The sequence below is a fragment of the Triticum urartu genome, chromosome 7, assembly GCF_003073215.2.
Source record: "Triticum urartu cultivar G1812 chromosome 7, Tu2.1, whole genome shotgun sequence".
Classification (NCBI taxonomy): domain Eukaryota; kingdom Viridiplantae; phylum Streptophyta; class Magnoliopsida; order Poales; family Poaceae; genus Triticum; species Triticum urartu.
In genome coordinates this window covers 193986271-194007148 of record NC_053028.1, presented here as the reverse complement: position 1 = coordinate 194007148, position 20878 = coordinate 193986271, and the positions used below count along the sequence as shown (strand labels likewise).

Sequence of the window (20878 nt, the reverse complement as noted above, 5' to 3'; positions counted from 1 at the left end):
AATTAAGAAGATATAATTAAAGAAGTCATTTCAAAGAACACAAGACGAAAGAATACAAGAAGGATGCCACATTTTGATAACACGAGGTTAGCTTATTGTTTTACTTATACCATTTGTCTTTTGCATCGGTATTTGGTATACTCCTAAATATTGTAAGAAATAACATACATTTAGGTTATATAATCAAATGAGATTCTGCTTGAGTTATACTATAAGCTTTTTAAAGAAAATTAGGGCCCCATTTTGCTTTTCGCACTGGGCCCCCAAATTTCTGGAGACGGCCCTGAGTACATGTTGCCCTGCGCACTAAGCACAAGTTACATTACGCGTGACTACTTGCTCTATTTATATAAACACTATTCAAAAAAACAAGACTGGCATTTTTTTTTGTAGATACTGCGGTCTAGGATTTGGATGAGACAGTGAATAATTCAACCGGGAGGACAGTGACCAGAGGGACACCATGTAGCTCCTGCAATTCGCTTCTTCCAGTTCTCAACGTAATTCATGCATAATGCGTTGACATCTAATTTTTCATAGCACGCTGCTTTATGCTAGTATAGCGCCAGACTCCTTTTGTGAAATTATCCATCATTCAGGGTAGATACTGTGTGGAGGTGCATCCTTTTGAGTTGTACAATATTTACATTTCATCCACTTGCAGCTATGGCAATGATCAATACATAATTTGCATTTTCTGATCTGTTTCCTCTACAGGCATTCTGGTTAGTAGTAATGTAATTTTGTTCTGCTATAGAATACATATTTTTTTTTGGTATAAGTGAATCAGATTGGTCACAGTAAACATTGTTGGTTCAACAGCATTCATGTTTTTCAACTGAAAACATTTTGGCCTAGGATTATCCTAACATTTTCTCTGTAGTAACTGAATTTGGATTTTTACTGCAGTTTGGTATCCAATTAGATGCACCATTATTTAACTGAGAAGGTCCATGTTAGGTTAGTTATCCAAAACAATGCGAATCAACCTGTGGTTGAGTTGGTTAGGTGGACAGTGGTATCCTCAACCCATCAGGGTTCAAATCCTGGTGCTCGCATTATTTCTGAATTTATTTCAGGATTTATGTCGGCTCAGTCTTTCGAAAGTGCTCATAGGTGCTCGTGTATATAAACGCTTGTGTCTGTACTGATGCTCAAAAAAAAAGTTATCCAAAACAATAAGGTGTACATCATGGTCGTGCCCTCGTACTGTCCACGTAGGATTAACTATGCGACAAAATGCTCGCTTCGGGAGGGGAAAGAGGAATTAACAGAGAAAAGGATTGGCTGGGAAAGAAACAGAGAAAGGGATTGGCCGGGAAAGAAAGAGAGAGCTCCCCCAGATGCCGCCGTCCCCTGCGCCCACCTTCTCCTCTTCCTCACGCGGCCATCCCTCTCTCTTCCTGCTGCATCCTCTTTCTTCTCGTCCTCCCACTCCCAGCTAGGGTTGCCCCCCCCCCCCCCCCCCCCCCCCCCCCCCCCAAAAAAAAATCTATGAATCCAGTTCCGCGGAGGTGGCTCGAAGGGGCCTAAAGTCGATGGCGCCGAGGAGGAGGCAGAGCGGCAGGAGCGGGTTGGCCACGGAGATGGCCGTCCGCGGCGTCGTCCGCAGCAGAGAGAAGGGGAGGGGAGGGTGAGATGAAGAGAGGATCAGAGGAGGGAGAGGTAGAAGGCGAGCCCATGGAGAAGCGCCACCGGGAGCTGATCAGGCCGGGAATTAGGTTGGCCGAGGCGAGAAGATTCGAGCTCAGCACGCGGCGGCCATGGAGGAGGTGCACGGCCAGGAGATTCCCGTCGACGACGAGGACGTCGACATGGGCGCGGGGGCCGCCGCGGCCGCCAAGGTTCGTGATGCGCCGGTCGATGCCGCGTCTCGCTCGGCCCCTCTCCTCCTCGTCTCCGGTGTCGTCGCCGTCTTTGTTCGGCCGAGGCGACGGCAGGGTACGGGACCAGCAGCGCGCCGAGCCCGCCGGCGCTCCATCTGCTCGGGCACCTGCACGGCTGCACCTGCTCAAGAAGCCGCTGCATAGCTCGCTGTCCGCGCTCGCCGGGGTGCCGCCGCTCCTGTCGCTGCGTCTGGGCGCGCGGCGGGCGCTGGTCGTGTCCACATACGCGGCGGCCGAGGAGGCTTCACGGCGCACGACGCCGCGCTGGCGGGCCGGCTGCGGATGCTCCCTGCGGAGCACCTAGGGGTCATTTACGGGCGGACCACCGCCGTGTGGGCCTCCCACGGGGGCCACTGGCGCGGCCTGCGCCGGTTTCTCGCCGTCTAGCTCTTCTCGACCTCCCGCCTCGCCGCGCTCGCCGGTGACCGCCGCGCCGGGGTCGCGTCCCTCGTCCAGAACCTGCTCCACGACGCCAGCGCATGCACCGGGGGTGGGATTGTTACCCTCCGGCCCAGGCTCTTCGAGCTGGTGCTTAACGCGATGGCTTGCCGACGGCGTGCGTAGGATCCAAGAGATCGTCGAGGAGACGTTTGCAGTGAGCGGCGCGCCCAGCATCGGGGACTTCTTCCCGGCGCTTCGCTGGGTCGACCGTCTCCGCAGGCGGCGCTTGTAAGTCTTCAGACAAGGCATGACGCGTTCGTCGGTGCCCTCATCGATGGTCATCGATGAGCGCGCAAATGCCGGTGGCCGAGACGTGGAGAAGAAGGGCGCAATCGCCGTGCTCTTGGAGCACCAAGAAACCGATCCCGGGTATTACACTGACACCGTCGTCAAAGGCATCGTCTTGGTGAGTACTAGCATATTTTGCAAAACTGCCTGCCTGACACCAGCACCACGATGTGTGCCATTTTGGCGATCTGTGAGAGTGAGAGTGTGAGTCTGTGACAACATGGTTGCTATGCCTATGCTGACATTCAGGTACTGCTCACTGCCGGCACCGACACATCGGCGCTGACCACGGAGTGGGCGATGGCGCTGCTTGTGAAGCACCCAGAGGTGATGCGGAAGGTGAGGGCTGAGATAGACGCCAACGTCGGCATGGGCCGACTGGTTGAGGAGTCGGACATCACCAACCTACCTTACCTGTAGTGCGTTGTCAAGGAGACCCTTCAGCTGTGCCCGTCGGCCCAATCATCCCAGCGCACGAGGCCATGTAGGACTGCACGGTGGGTGGCTTTCATGTCCAGCGCGGCACGATGATTCTCGTGAATGGATGGGCGATCCACCGGGATGTCAATATCTGGGATGCGCCAGAGGAGTTCCGGCCGGAGCGGTTCTTGGAAAGAGACACGGTCACCACGCCCATGCTGCCGTTCGGGCTTGGTCGGAGGCGATGCCGCGGGGAAGGGCTGGCGATGCGCCTTGTCAGCTTGTCTGTGGCAGCACCCGTGCAGTGCTTTGAGTGGGATGTTGGTGAAGGCGACACCATTGACATGGCCGAAGGTGGCGGGCTGACAATGCCAATGGCTGCCGCCCCGGGAGTTTGTCAAGAGCGTGCTCTCTGCTTCCACTTGATGGGCTGCGGTCTGCGGTCTGCGGACAGGTTTCTATAGAAATAGAAGAACCTGGATTGAAATTGTGTAGCAATGGTGCACTGGTGCAGCAAGATTCCTTTAGATGATATCCGAACATTACAAGTTCATTGGATGATATTGAACATTACAAACCATTTTTTTCCACTGAATCAGTGACGGGCAACAGGCCAAAAACAGTTCGATATGACAAGTAATGAAGTAAGTTTATACAGAGTACCTTGCATTTCTGTGTGTAAAATAGAAACAGATGAAAATTACCAAGGAAACGCCAGCAAAATCGACAATCAAAATTTGCAAAGTCGGTAAGAATTACAACCCGATGCAACAATCAAATTTTACAAAAGCTGTATAATGCAAGGTGAGAAATGATCAAGGTCATACAGAACTTGAGTTTCTAGCAGCAGAAAAATCTTCTGATTCAGAGATCGAGAAATGCTCTTATGATTCAGAGATCGAGAAATGCTCTGATGGTTAACATGAGTGCTTTGATTCAGAAATTAACGCTCTTTTATTGACTGGTGATTTCTGGATTTAGACACAACAAATATACCTCTGGCCTCGATAAAACTACAATACACACAATCAATATGAAAAAAAAACCACAAGGAACAAGTTGAGGCACGCAAACAGATATTTTTGCTTGTAAGAATACATTCTTTACGTGTATTGCTTTTGCACATCTTTATCTTAAAGTTTTAGATACTTGCAAATATGCATGTACTTTGAGCATGATGGAATAACACCCCTGATACAAACAAGAAAGTGGATGGGGCGCCTTTCCAACCCGGCACCGTCTCAACTTCCTCTTAGGCGGCGCCACCGGGTGGCGCCCCAACTACTAGTTAGAGTGCAAAGAGATGCTTCAATGAGGGTGTGCCAATTCTCAGCTAGGCGCTTTTGTAGTTGACATATTAGATGTTATACTAATAGGAAGCTAGATAACCCGTGGCCTGTACAATATCATAATTCAAAAATTACAATATTCAGTGCAACTGTTGCAGTTTCATATTCACATTCTTTTCATAAAATTGTTGTTTGCTGGCAGATTTGTCCCTGACTACAGGTTTAGAGACCTTGTGCTTCTCATCTACACTTACTTACCCTGGCGATATACTTGCGCAAATGACAAGAGGAAATGGTTTTTTTACAACGTGTTATTATGTCCTTCATGATTTTATCGGTAAATTGCCGCCCCTTTGTTGTATCGTTGACTCCATCTATTGAAGACATTAAAAGGTCTTTTTTTACTTCATCCAATTTCCTTAGTCGTGTGTCAAAATGTTGGAATATTAAAAATCTTGCTCTGGTCATAGCCAGTGGAGGCAACGACAGAAGTGGTTAGGCGAGCCAGCAGATGGAGGAGCCTGGCGGAGTCGAGGGGTAGACGGACAAAATGAGACATTGAATTGTATATTTATGGTCAATATATAATCAGGCTCTAGATACTCTTTTTGTTAATGAATCAACTCCAGTTTCAACATCGCTTAGTGGGAATTGATGTTCTTGATGAGTCCCCTCCAGTTTAAGTATCTATTGGCCGAAATTATTCTCTAATTGATTCTCGGATACAATTGAGGGTATCTTCTAATGCAATTCATGACGATTACATACCTCTTCTCTTGCATGTGATTATTATGTAAAAATAGAGATAAATGTGAATATATATCTTCTAAAGGGCTTGTGGGGCTTGCTAGAGAGGCGGGAGAAACACATCATGGTAAGCATTTAGAGTGGTTGCTAGAAGGCATGTGGTGCTCTGGGGGAGAATGTCTGGCGTGATGTAGTAGATCACATGAGAGGAAAACACAGATTTCACCAACGTCATACAGCTAATGGTAGTGATGTTATTTCCCTCCCATGGATACATGGGTCTCGGCATTGGATACCATTTGATGGGTGCGTGCTGGAGGCTGACGTTGTCCATCGTCGTAGCGGCGTCGACGACGACAGAAGGTTCTGACAAGTTCAGTGCATTGATTGTCCTGAAGATGGGACTGCGAAACAAGGCGGCGACGGATTCTACAGTGTGCGCATGTCGCGCATGCTGAGGGTGTGCTATATTGGTTGGTGCTCCCGACTAGCCGGCGGCCGGCTTGGTGAGGCCACCAGAATTTTTGGTGTGCGTGGGCACGAGGTCAGGGCACATCATCAATCTTGTAGGTAGGGTGAGAGTTTTCGCAATGCATTGATCTATGTATTTATTTTGTACGACCTTGTTAAATAATGCAATAAAGATGATTGTGTGCTCATTTTCAACAAAAAATATCACCAGAGATTTGAAATGGGGTGTCCTGTCCCACACAAGAAGTACGAGGATAAGGTTTTCCATCTGAGCACGCAGAGATTCATTGGGAAAATTTATCTCTCTATATGTTTATATTAATGTCCGTCCATGTGATGAATGTGTTTAGGTGTTCTACGTCTGGTTTGATGCGTCGATTGGATATATTTTCATCACCGCATGCTACCCACCCGAGTGAGAGAAATGGTGAAATATCTCAACTATGAATAAGGTATCACATAGGTTTTGTGTTTTCCCCATTTTGAGGTCATTCGTTCCTCTTATGGTCTTGAGTGCCTCATGTTAGAGATTTGCAAAGTCTTCAGCAACGACACCAACACAAATATTCCTACTGATTTTTCTCGGTAACGAACGACTGATATCCCATATGCTTATTTTCTATATATTTTCTGCAACTGTTCATATGCACATATTTTAGTCTATGACCAGAAAGAACATTGGTTCTTGTGCACATTGTCTGCCTTGTACGATGTTCATATTTTTGAGACTTGGAGGTTTGTTCAGAAAGGTTGGAGGACTCGAAAAGGAGTTGACATCTATAGACCTTCAAGGGTAAGTTTGCATTAACCTATGAAATTCAAGTCTGCTTTTGTATATTGGTCGGAATCCTATATGTGATAACTTCATTAATTTATTCCTGAGTTTCTTAGTTAATTTACATCTGAGTTTAACATCTATTTGAGCATGGCTCTTCCGTGTTGGTTTTCTGTTCCATGAAATTTGTTTCACCAAGTTTGGAATATGTTGGGACAGGTCACTATAGGCCTATTTGACCTTAATGTCACTACAGCGCACAGGTCGAGCAACATGGGCCGACCCAAAATAACTTGCTATGGTTTGTTTGATTTTTTCGATCGCCTTTTGCTGCTGGTGATCTCGTCTCGTTTTTTGTTAATTAAAAACGGTGAACAAAAAATGTTAACAGAATTAAAAATAAATTCAAGTATTTGTTTTTTCACATATTTAAAAATGTTAATGAATTCGTAAAAATATTTAAAAATAAGGTGTTTTGTTTTTCTAATGAATTTATAAAATATTCATGAATTTTTGAAAACAATCATAACTTTAAAGAATGAGTGTGAATTTAAAAATGTTCATGAATTTTAAAAGGTATACATGGATTTAAAAATTTCATAAATATTAAAAAATGAAAAAATGAAAGAAAAAGAAAAAAATGTAAACTAGATGGGGGGTTCAACAATACTCTCCTGCATAAGCTGGCCTACAACCTAAAGCTGCTCGATGGGTGTGTGCACGTTGTACCAAGTGTACAACATTTCCTATATGGCGACCGTTCCGCCATTTACACGCACCGGAGCTAACGCTCGCACCCCCTTCCTCCACACATTGAATCTACATGGGCCGGCCCATTAAAAGGTATATGAGGGAGTTGTATTACTACTTTTGGGAAGCTTCAAGAAGCTTACCAGCCTTTTTTCCTTTTTACGCACTGGTTTTTTCTGGATCGGTTTTGTTTGGTTTTTCTTTCTTTTACTATTTCTTCTGCTATTTTCTTCGTTGTATTATTTTTCAATGAACTTTGTTTTCTCCTTTTTCCAAATAGATAAAAAAATTAAAAATATATATTTAAAATGGATGAACTTTTTTCAAAATAGTGAACATTCTACTCAAAATCGATGAATTGTCTTCAAATTTGTGAACTATTTTTCAAAATCAATGGACTGTTTTTCAAATTCATGAACATTTTCAAAATTTGATGAACTTTTTTCAAAATCAATAAAAATTAATTCATGAACTTTTCTCAAATTTGCTGTTTTTTTAAAACCAATGAACTTTTGAAAAAATCATGAACTTTTTTTCAAAATGCATGAACATTTTTTTCATTTTTTGCAAACCTTTTCATGTTTTGAACTTTTTCAAAATTCATTTTTTTATTTTTTCAAATATATTTTTTCTCGAATACGCTAAGCTAGCGTATCATTGCATTGATAGAAGGAGAGAACAAAGTACATGATTGAGAATCATAGCCTCGTGCGCACTAATGGCGAGCCCATGATCCCAATGAGAGCATAGGGCAGGGGATTGCTCAGCCCCAAAGATTACAAGTTCAGGTTACAAAAGTACGCGCAGCGAGTCCTCGAGCTCCCGCGGTGGCCCAAGAGCGAGCTTCATCTTTGATCGCGGCGATCAGGGAGGAGGAAGAGGGGGTAATCTTGTAGAAGATGATCGCGTTCCGGTGTCGCCAAAGGGACCATGCAGTGAGGGAGGCGATGGTGGCGAGGCCTCGGCTCCGTGCAGCCGGGAGGAGGAGAGTGGCTTCAGAGAGCCAAGCAAAGTAGCCGGCGTTCCCGCCCGGCGGAGTGGTTGTCGGGGAGCACCACGAAAGGATTTCATATACTTTGTTGATAGTGGACAAGCATGTGAGCTCAGTCTTGGTGGTTATTACCCCAGGTTGTTATTGGTGTCGTGCGGAGTTTGAATCCTGGTTATCCCATATACCGATTAGAACTATTTTGCAGTTTTTCTCTTCGCGTTTGCTTTTCTTCAGTAGGTTGCTGGCCAGCCCTCTACGCTTCCCTTGCGAGCACCGGCAGCGCTAACCAGCACTTGCTGCGTTGAATAGGACCTCCCCAAGTGCACTGTATTCGGTGCACTAATAGGATTTAGCTCGTCCGCTCACTGGTAGCTAAATGGGCTGCCAACAATGCAACCATTTGAAACTGGTACAATTTCCTTTTTTTCCATTTCAAACTAGCATAAAATATATTAATTATCGTATCTTTAATTAATTAAATATAAGAAAAAATGGTGTACTGATTTTTTTGCTGACTTGCTGCGCGCGACACTTGACTGCATCTCCTTATTGAAGTTTGCCATTGGACGAACCAAAACCTATAGAATACATACATGTATACATGTAATGAATACACTTATACCCGATTAAATCTTCGAAGAAATTGCATAAATATACACATAGAACTAATGTAATACAAAGTAACAAAGTCTAGAGGATTTTAACTAATACCCACAAGTCTGGGATCTCCTGCCCATGGCTCCCTCCATAGTGTAGATGCTCGAGCTGTATGAACTCTTTGAAATCAACATGAATAGCAAAGCATATCGACTCAATGATTAGACATGTATAGAACCCCAAATCAAAAAGTTGTATACTAGTTATGTAACGCCCCAAGACCGGAGCTTCAGATGCCTTCCATGAGTTCCGAGATTCCTTGGTGTTTTGTTTGGTTCGTTGCATTCATCATTGCATCATGTGCATTGCATCATGTCTTCATGCAACCCGTTTTAAAACTCAACCAAATAAACCGTATGGATCTTCGATCCATTTAAACCGAGGGAATTCACATGGTGAGTTCTCTTTATAACATACCCTCCCAATATTAGGGAGCTATGATAAATAATCCATTCTTATGGAATCACCTAAAACACATTTGCAAAATTTCCCCATGCCTTTGTTATCTCGCTTCTTGACCTCGAACTTTGTCCGTAAATTCTTTCGTCATTTTTCGGAGCTCCACCAAAAATCCGAACATTTTTGGACCTTCCTAACGCTCACTTCCTATCCGAACCATTTGATTTTAAATCAAATGAGTTTGAATTTAAACTTTGAAAAATGCCCACTCCATTTTTTTTGGATCGTACACATTTTTGCGAGTCCGGGAATATTATCTGCATGCGCTAATTCTTTCCCTAACCTCTCCCTCTTTCTTTTCTTCTCCACTTTTGTTTTCTGCTTAGAAATAAGAGAGAGAGAGGAGAGCCCAGCAGGCCGGCCTCTAGGGCCCATCCCTAGGCCCAGACGCGCCCCTGCCTAATCCCTAGGCCAACTGCACCTGGGCCGCCCAACTTCCCGCACCAGGCCCACCTAATCCTAACCCTAGGCCCGAGCGAACCCCCATCTCCCCGATCCCCTGGTCCTCTCCCTCTCATTCCCACTAGTGCCGTCAAGAGGGGATCTCGATCCCCATCTCCCTCCAGCGCTTTGCTCGAACCCCCCTCCTCTCGCTCTCTTCCTCACGCTCCAGGGAGGTGCCCCGAGCCCTCACACTCTACCCTCACGCGCGAGCTCAACCTTGACCCGCCGAGCGCCTCTTCCACCTGCACCTCGTCGCGCCTCCCTCTGCTGCCACTCTAGCTGCTCGCCTTGCGCCTCTGCGCCGCCGTCTCGCCATGGCGCCCGGACCGGCCTCCCGCGCACACATAGAGGGACGGCGCCCTTGCCTTCGTCCCCGGCCGGCCTCTCCTTCCTCCGTCCCGTTCGCCTCCTTCCTCAACCACGCCGGCCACCGGAGCCGTTGCCGGCTGCTGCCCTCCGTCGCGCCATCCATCCGTCCATCTCCCTGTGCCGCGCCTCGACAACACGGAGGCCCGAGCTTCGGCTGGGAGCAGCCGCAGCTACGTGGCGCCCCGCCACCAAGCAGTCGTGCATCAACGGCCATCTCTCCTCCACCATCAGTGCCCGGCGACTCCGTTCCGTGCCTTGCTGCTGCTGCTGCAGGCCATGAGTTCTCCGGCTACCGCAGGAACGCCATGGTCAAGACCACCTCCGCGAGGAACGCAAGACGCATCCTCCGTGCACCCCCGCTTGTGGCTGTTAACGTCAAGACCATCTCGGTTTTCGCCAAGCACCACCACCAGCAAGTACAACTACACCACATTGATACAAGTCCCACTACCGTCGCCTCCGGAAGCCTCGGATCCGTCAAGTCCCTCGACGACAAGTGCATGACTATGCAGATTGTACCAAGTACCCCCTTCGAGTTGACGGGATCGGCAAGTGTGAAACACCAAGTACCACGACGACCATCGACATGTACCCCTACACCACACGGAAACGCCAAGTACCCCTCATGTCGGCAAGACCCGCAAGTCGGACCCGAACGATCGACGACTCGTGGACTATGTACAACTACCGTCGCCTCGAGGACGTTGGATTCGTTAAGTACCTCACCGAAAACGAAACGTATACCGCTACCGTCGCAAGAATCGAGACCGACAAGTCCGAAGATGCAAGTACCACTCTGAACCATGTACGACGACCGTTGCCGAAGACCCGTGTAATGCAAATGTCAAGTTCAACTACCGTCGCGTGAACCGCTACTTCCCACAATGACCCCGTGAACAACTACTTCCCCTTCGACACGTGTACCCCTACCGCCGAACTCGACCCGTTCCGATAATGCACGCTTCAAAGGTATAACCCCGAGATGACCGTCCGAGAACAAATGCTTGTGTGGTATGAGATGCATGTTTGGATGTTGTATCCTCCCGCGAACGTTATGTTGGGGAACGTTGCAGAAAACAAAAATTTTCCTACTGTTTCACCAAGATCCATCTATGAGTTCATCTAGCAACGAGTGATCGGATTGCATCTACATACCTTTGTAGATCACGCGCGCAAGCGTTCAAAGAACGGGGATGAGGAAGTCGTACTCGACGTGATCCAAATCACCGGAGATCCTAGCGCCGAACGGACGGCACCTCCGTGTTCAACACACGTACGGTCAGCGTGACGTCTCCTCCTTCTTGATCCAGCAAGGGGGGAGGAGAGGTTGATGAAGATCCAGCAGCACGACGGTGTGGTGGTGGATGCAGGGGTCACCGCAACAGGGCTTCGTCGTTCTACTACGAGAGGGAGAGGTGTAGCAGGGGAGAGGGAGGCGCCAAGACTCAAGGGTGCGGCTGCCCCTCCCTCCCCCCTTTATATAGGCTCCCCTAGGGGGGCGCCGGCCCTAGGAGATGGGATCTCCTGGGGGGCGGCGGCCAAGGGGTGGAGTGCCCCCCAAGCCAAGTGGGGCGCCCCCCCACCCTAGGGTTCCCAACCCTAGGCGCATGGGGTGGGCCAAGGGGGGCGCACCAGCCCACTATGGGCTGGTTCCCCTCCCCACTTTGGCCCATGGGCCCCTCCGAGATGGGTGGCCCCACCCGATGGACCCCCGGGACCCTTCCGGTGGTCCTGATACAATACCGGTGACCCCCGAAACTCTCCCGATGGCCCAAACTGCACTTCCTATATATAATTCTTCACCTCCGGACCATTCCGGAACTCCTTGTGACGTCCGGGATCTCATCCGGGACTCCGAACAACTTTCGGGTTACTGCATATTCATATCTCTACGACCCTAGCGTCACCGAACCTTAAGTGTGTAGACCCTACGGGTTCGGGAGACATGTAGACATGACCGAGATGGCTCTCCGGTCAATAACCAACAGCGGAATCTGGATACCCATGTTGGCTCCCACATCCTCCTTGATGATCTCATCGGATGAACCACGATGTCGAGGATTCAAGCAACCCCGTATACAATTCCCTTTGTCAATCGGTATGTTACTTGCCCGAGATTCAATCGTCGGTATCCCAATACCTCGTTCAATCTCGTTACCGGCAAGTCACTTTACTCGTACCGTAATGCATGATCCTGTGACCAGACACTTGGTCACTTTGAGCTCATTATGATGATGCATTACCGAGTGGGCCCAGAGATACCTCTCCGTTATACGGAGTGACAAATCCCAGTCTTGATCCGTGTCAACCCAACAGACACTTTTGGAGATACCCGTAGTATACCTTTATAGTCACCCAGTTACGTTGTGACGTTTGGTACACCCAAAGCACTCCTACGGCATCCGGGAGTTACACGATCTCATGGTCTAAGGAAAAGATACTTGACATTGGAAAAACTCTAGCAAACGAACTATACGATCTTGTGCAATGTTTAGGATTGGGTCTTGTCCATCACATCATTCTCCTAATGATGTGATCTCGTTATCAATGACATCCAATGTCCATAGTCAGGAAACCATGACTATCTGTTGATCAACGAGCTAGTCAACTAGAGGCTTACTAGGGACATGTTGGTGTCTATGTATTCACACATGTATTACGATTTCCGGATAACACAATTATAGCATGAATAAAAGACAATTATCATGAACAAGGAAATATAATAATAATCCTTTTATTATTGCCTCTAGGGCATATTTCCAACAGTCTCCCACTTGCACTAGAGTCAATAATCTAGTTACATTGTGATGAATCGAACACCCATGGAATTCTGGTGTTGATCATGTTTTGCTCTAGGGAGAGGTTTAGTCAACGGATCTGCTACATTCAGGTCCGTATGTACTTTACAAATATCTATGTCTCCATCTTGAACATTTTCACGAATGGATTTGAAGCGACGCTTGATGTGCCTGGTCTTCTTGTGAAACCTGGGCTCCTTGGCAAGTGCGATAGCTCCAGTGTTGTCACAGAAGAGTTTGATCGGCCCTGACGCATTGGGTATGACTCCTAGGTCGGTGATGAACTCCTTCACCCAAATTGCTTCATGCGCTGCCTCCGAGGCTGCCATGTACTCCGCTTCACATGTAGATCCCGCCACGACGCTCTGCTTGCTGGTGCACCAGCTTACTGCCCCACCATTCAAAATATACACGTATCCGGTTTGTGACTTAGAGTCATCCAGATATGTGTCGAAGCTAGCGTCGACGTAACCCTTTACGACGAGCTCTTCGTCACCTCCATAAACGAGAAACATTTCCTTAGTCCTTTTCAGGTACTTCAGGATATTCTTGACCGCTGTCCAGTGTTCCTTGCCGGGATTACTTTGGTATCTACCTACCAAATTTACGGCAAGGTTTACATCAGGTCTGGTACACAGCATGGCATACATAATAGAACCTATGGCTGAGGCATAGGGGATGACACTCATCTCTTCTATATCTTCTGCCGTGGTCGGACATTGAGCTGACCTCAATTTCACACCTTGCAACACAGGTAAGAACCCCTTCTTTGACTGATCCATATTGAACTTCTTCAATATCTTATCAAGGTATGTGCTTTGTGAAAGACCTATGAGGCGTCTTGATCTATCTCTATAGATCTTGATGCCTAATATATAAGCAGCTTCTCCAAGGTCCTTCGTTGAAAAACTCTTATTCAAGTAGGCCTTAATGCTGTCCAAAAGCTCTATATCATTTCCCATCAAAAGTATGTCATCTACATATAATACGAGAAATGCTACAGAGCTCCCACTCACTTTCTTGTAAACGCAGGCTTCTCCATAAGTTTGCGTAAACCCAAACGCTTTGATCATCTCATCAAAGCGAATGTTCCAACTCCGAGATGCTTGCACCAGCCCATAAATCGAGCGTTGGAGCTTGCACACCTTGTCAGCATTCTTAGGATCGACAAAACCTTCCGGCTGCATCATATACAATTCTTCCTTAAGGAAACCATTAAGGAATGCCGTTTTGATGTCCATTTGCCATATCTCATAATCATAGAATGCGGCAATTGCTAACATGATTCGGACGGACTTCAACTTCGCTACCGGTGAGAAAGTCTCATCGTAGTCAATCCCTTGAACTTGTCGATAACCCTTAGCGACAAGCCGAGCTTTATAGATGGTCAAATTACCATCCGCGTCTGTCTTCTTCTTAAAGATCCATTTATTTTCTATGGCTCGCCGCTCAACGGGCAAGTCAGTCAAAGTCCATACTTCGTTTTCATACATGGATCCTATCTCAGGTTTCATGGCTTCCAGCCATTTGTCGGAATTCGGGCCCGCCATTGCTTCTTCATACTTCGAAGGTTCACCGTTGTCTAACAACATGATTTCCAAGACAGGGTTGCCGTACCACTCTGGTGCGGAACGTGTCCTTGTGGACCTACAAAGTTCAGTAGCAACTTGATCTGAAGTTTCATGATCATCATCATTAACTTCCTCTCTAGTCGGTGCAGGCACCTCAGGAACATTTTCTTGAGTTGCGCCATTTTCCGGTTCAAGAGGTAATACTTCATCAAGTTCTACTTTCCTCCCACTTACTTCTTTCGAGAGAAACTCCTTCTCTAGAAAGGATCCATTCTTGGCAACAAAGATCTTGCCTTCGGATCTGAGGTAGAAGGTATACCCAATAGTTTCTTTAGGGTATCCTATGAAGACGCATTTTTCCGACTTGGGTTCGAGCTTTTCAGGTTGAAGTTTCTTGACATAAGCATCGCATCCCCAAACTTTTAGAAATGACAGCTTAGGTTTCTTCCCAAACCATAACTCATACGGTGTCGTCTCAACGGATTTTGACGGAGCCCTATTTAAAGTGAATGCGGCAGTCTCTAAAGCATAGCCCCAAAAAGATAGCGGTAAATCGGTAAGAGACATCATAGATCGCATGATAAAACTGAACCTCGATAGCGAGATTCGATATGTTGTTGCGGCCCAATCTTTCACGACACTCCACCACCAGCAGTAGCAACCTCTCGCCCGCGCACGTGATGTACACGAAGTAGAGGGTTTGAACCTTGCAGCCCAGCACGAGAAAACCAATCTCGACAAAGGTACTCACGCGCAAAACAATTTCCACGAAGAGAAATCGCAACATGGAGGTTTTCTAAAGATCCCTCCAAAACTTGATACGGGTGTCTACCCTGAAAAACACATCGTGTCTATTTCATATAAAAATAACCTCCAACTCTTTCCACGTTGAGCACTTTCCTCTTTACGTGGAGGCGGCAAAAACAGAAATAAATATCTGCCTTTTATCTACTTGATGGATCCCAACAAATCAGCCAATATGTCTCCTGTTTTATTATCTCTGATCAAAGTACGTAACTTGCATGCAAATTCATGAGCAATCCTTGGCCGATCTATTTCCTCCAAAAGATAAAAGCAAACTCCCTTTGTACTGTGCGTGCATGTACTAGTTTGTTTTAGCATGGACCCAATGATGCACCCGGTCAGCTCTAGGTTTGCTCCTCTAGTTGACTCATGTGTAATTTCCTGATTGGCCAATGTAATTGTCATTTGTTTGAACTTGCTCTGATCGTTGCACCATGTTGCATGCACGCATGTAACGGTGACTTGCTCATCAGCGTCTTCGTATTTCTGCTGTATCCAGGTTGAAACATATACATCACCCTCTGAGACTACTACTGGCGCGACGACAACTGGATCCTGAATATTAGCTTGTGTGCCGTCATTGTTGTCGGTACACTTAGAACCGGTCGTATCATAGCACCATATCTAATAGAGTGCGATTACGACGTTCGGACACACCATTACGCTGAGGTGTTCTAGGCGGCGTGAGTTGTGAAACTATTCCACATTTTCTTAAGTGTGTGCCAAATTCGTGACTCAAGTATTCTCCTCCACGATCTGATCGCAGGAACTTGATTTTCCTGTCACGTTGATTCTCAACCTCACTCTGAAATTCCTTGAACCTTTCAAAGGTCTCAGACTTGTGTTTCATTAAGTAGACATACCCATATCTACTCAAGTCATCAGTGAGGGTGAGAACATAATGATAGCCACTGCGAGCCTCAACACTCATTGGACCGCACACATCAGTATGTATGATTTCTAATAAGTTGGTTGCTCGCTCCATTGTTCCTGAGAATGGAGTCTTGGTCATTTTACCCATGAGGCATGGTTCGCATGTGTCAAATGATTCGTAATCAAGAGACTCTAAAAGTCCATCTGCATGGAGCTTCTTCATGCGTTTGACACCTATGTGACCAAGACGGCAGTGCCACAAGTATGTGGGACAATCATTATCAACCTTACATCTTTTGGTACTCACACTATGAATATGTGTAGCATTACGCTCGAGATTCATTAAGAATAAACCATTCACCATTGGAGCATGACCATAAAACATATCTCTCATATAAATAGAACAACCATTATTCTCGGATTTAAATGAGTAGCCATCTCGTATTAAACAAGATCCTGATACAATGTTTATGCTCAAACTTGGCACTAAATAACAATTATTTAGGTTCAAAACTAATCCCGTAGGTAAATGTAGAGGTAGAGTGCCGACGGCGATCACATCGACCTTGGAACCATTCCCGACGCACATTGTCACCTCGTCCTTCGCCAGTCTCCACTTATTCTGCAACTCCTGCTTTGAGTTACAAATGTGAGCAACTGCACCGGTATCAAATACCCATGAGCTACTACGAGTACTGGTAAGGTACATGAAAGTGCAACTATCCCTAGGTGGTTTTGGTAATTCATAACAACATATAGCTCATTGAGCTAATGCTATTCCAAGATGACTATTTCAGGAAAGCTCAATGATTGGCATGGCATGGATGTGAAAGTGGAACCCTCAAAATGCTAAGGACAAAGGATTGGCTCAAGCTCAAAAGCTCAAGACTCTTCATTTTATATTTTAGTGATCCAAGATCACATTGAGTCTTTAGGAAAAGCCAATACTATCAAGGAGGGATGAGGTGTTGCTTAATGAGCCTCTTGCTTCATGTGCTTAGTGATATGCTCCAAAACCCTCAACTACTTTCCCATATCCACATATGACCTAAACCCTAAGCCAAACTCGGTCCTACCGATTCTTTCTATCCGGCGCCACCGAGTTTCACTTGTCATAAGCCACTGCCAAACCCTAGCAATTCGGTTCTACCGATAGGGATCTCGGTCTCACCGAGATGGGATTGCAAACTCTCTGTTTCCCTTTCGTAACTTTTCGGTCTCACCGAAAGAGCGAATCGGTCCCACCGAGATTGCAATGTAAACTCTATGTTTCCCTTTTGTAACTTTTCGGTCTCACCGAAAGAGCAAATAGGTCCCACCGAGTTTGCCTGACCAACTCTCTGGTTAGCTTATTACCAAACTCGATCTCACCGAGTTTGTGTAATCGGTCTCACCGAGATTACGTTATGCCCAAACCCTAACCATATCGGTCCTACCGAGTTGCATGTCAGTCCCACCGAAAATCTCTAACGGTCACTAGGTTTACCTTTTCGGTCCGACCGAGTTTGTTGATTTGGTCCCACCGAGATTGGAAAACTGTGTGTAACGGTTGGATTTTGTGTGGAGGCTATATATACCCCTCCACCTCCTCTTCATTCATGGAGAGAGCCATCAGAACACATACACAATTCCAACTCATATGTTCTGAGAGAGAACCACCTACTCATGTGTTGAGACCAAGATATTCCATTCCTACCATATGAATCTTGATCTCTAGCCTTCCCCAAGTTGCTTTCCACTCAAATCTTCTTTCCACAAAATCCAAATCCTATGAGAGAGAGTTGAGTGTTGGGGAGATTATCATTTGAAGCACAAGAGCAAGGAGTTCATCATCAACACACCATTTGTTACTTCTTGGAGAGTGGTGTCTCCTAGATTGGCTAGGTGTCACTTGGGAGCCTCCGACAAGATTGTGGAGTTGAACCAAGGAGTTTGTAAGGGCAAGGAGATCGCCTACTTCGTGAAGATCTACCGCTAGTGAGGCAAGTCCTTCGTGGGCGATGGCCATGGTGGGATAGACAAGGTTGCTTCTTCGTGGACCCTTCGTGGGTGGTTGCTTCTTTGTGGACCCTTCGTGGGTGGAGCCCTCCGTGGACTCGCGCAACCGTTACCCTTCGTGGGTTGAAGTCTCCATCAACATGGATGTAGGATAGCACCACCTATCCGAACCACGGGAAAAACATCCGTGTCTCCAATTGCGTTTGAATTATCCAAACCCTTCCCTTTACATTCTTGCAAGTTGCATGCTTTACTTTCCGCTGCCAATATACTCTTTGCATGCTTGATTGAATTGTGTGATGATTGCTTGACTTGTCCTACAATAGCTAAAATCTGCCAAGAACTAAAATTGGGAAAAGGTTAAGTTTTTATTTGGTCAAGTAGTCTAATCACCCCCCCTCTAGACATACTTTCGATCCTACAGTACACATCAATTACATGTATATCACATATACCTTTCGTTTTGCCGGCCTTCTTGTCCGCTATGTATTTGGGGCAGTTCCGCTTCCAGTGACCACTTTCCTTGCAATAAAAGCACTCAGTCTCGGGCTTGGGTCCATTCTTTGGCTTCTTCCCGGCAGCTTGCTTACCGGGCGCGGCAACTCCCTTGCTATCCTTCTTGAAGTTCTTCTTACCCTTTCCCTTTTTGAACTTAGTGGTTTTATTCACCATCAACACTTGATGTTCCTTTTTGACTTCTACCTCTGCTGATTTCAGCATTGCAAATACTTCAGGAATGGTCTTTTCCATCCCCTACATATTGAAGTTCATCACAAAGCTCTTGTAGCTCGGTGGAAGCGACTGAAGGATTCTGTCAATGACCGCGTCATCCGGGAGATTAACTCCCAGCTGAGTCAAGCGGTTATGTAACCCAGACATAGTGAGTATGTGCTCACTGACAGAACTGTTTTCCTCCATCTTACAGCTGAAGAACTTGTCGGAGACTTCATATCTCTCGACCCGGGCATGAGCTTGAAAAACCATTTTCAGCTCTTCGAACATTTCATATGCTCCGTGTCTCTCAAAACGCTTTTGGAGCCCCGGTTCTAAGCTGTAAAGCATGCCGCACTGAACGAGGGAGTAATCATCGGTACGTGTCTGCCAAGCGTTCATAATGTCTTGTTCTGCAGGGAGAATAGGTGCTTCACCTAGCGATGCTTGTAGGACATAATCTTTCTTGGCAGCTATGAGGATGATCCTCAGGTTTCGGACCCAGTCCGTATAGTTGCTGCCATCGTCTTTCAGCTTGGTTTTCTCTAGGAACGCATTGAAGTTGAGGACAACGTTGGCCATTTGATCTACAATACATGTTGTAAAGATTTTAGACTAAGTTCATGATAATTAAGTTCATCTAAATCAAATTATTCAATGAACTCCCACTCAGATAGACATCCCCCCAGTTATCTAAGTATAACATGATCCGAGTTAACTAGGCCGTGTCCGGTCATCACATGAGATGGACTAGCCAACATCGGTGAACATCTTCATGTTGATCGTATCTTCTATACGACTCATGCTCAACCTTTTGGTCTTCTGTGTTCCAAGGCCATGTCTGTACATGCTAGGCTCGTCAAGTCAACCTAAGTGTTTGCATGTGTAAATCTGTCTTACACCCGTTGTATGTGAACGTTGGAATCTATCACACCCGATCATCACGTGGTGCTTCGAAACAACGAACTGTCGCAACGGTGCACAATTAGGGGGAACACTTTCTTGAAATTATTATGAGGGATCATCTTATTTACTACCGTCGTTCTAAGTAAACAAGATGCAAAAACATGATAAACATCACATGCAATCAAATAATAATAGTGACATGATATGGCCAATATCACATAGCTCCTTTGATCTCCATCTTGGGGCTCCATGATCATCTTGTCACCGGCATGACACCATGATCTCCATCATCATGATCTCCATCATCGTGTCTCCATGAAGTTGCTCGCCAACTATTACTTCTACTACTATGGCTAACACATTTAGCAATAAAGTAAAGTAATTTACATGGCGTTTCTCAATGACACGCAGGTCATACAAAAAATAAAGACAACTCCTATGGCTCCTGCCGGTTGTCATACTCATCGACATGCAAGTCGTGATTCCTATTACAATAGCATGAACATCTCATACATCACATATATATCATTCATCATTCATCACAACTTTGGCCATATCACATCACAAAACACTTGCTGCAAAAACAAGTTAGACGTCCTCTAATTGTTGTTGCAAGTTTTACGTGGCTGCAATAGGGTTCTAGCAAGAACGTTTTCTTACCTACGTGAAAGCCACAACGTGATTTGTCAACTTCTATTTACCCTTCATAAGGACCCTTTTCATCGAATCCGCTTCAACTAAAGTGGGAGAGACAGACACCCGCCAGCCACCTTATGCAACTAGTGCATGTCAGTTGGTGGAACCGGTCTCACGTAAGCGTACGTGTAAGGTTGGTCCGGGCCGCTTCATCCCACGATACTGCTGAAGCAAAATAAGACTAGTAGCGGCAAGAAAGTTGACAACATCTACGCCCACAACAAATTGTGTTCTACTCGTGCAAAGAGAACTACGCATAGACCTAGCTCATGATGCCACTGTTGGGGAACGTTGCAGAAAACAAAATTTTCCTACGGTTTCACCAAGATCCATCTATGAGTTCATCTAGCAACGAGTGATCGGATTGCATCTACATACCTTTGTAGATCACGCGCGCAAGCGTTCAAAGAACGGGGATGAGGAAGTCGTACTCGACGTGATCCAAATCACCGGAGATCCTAGCACCGAACGGACGGCACCTCCGTGTTCAACACACGTACGGTCAGCGTGACGTCTCCTCCTTCTTGATCCAAC

General features: G+C 46.3%; 1 pseudogene; it reads left to right on the top strand.

Moving 5' to 3' along the window:
• The first annotated feature begins 1346 nt into the window (after positions 1 to 1346).
• On the top strand, positions 1347 to 3692 carry LOC125523435 (annotated as a pseudogene).
• Positions 3693 to 20878: the final 17186 nt, after the last annotated feature.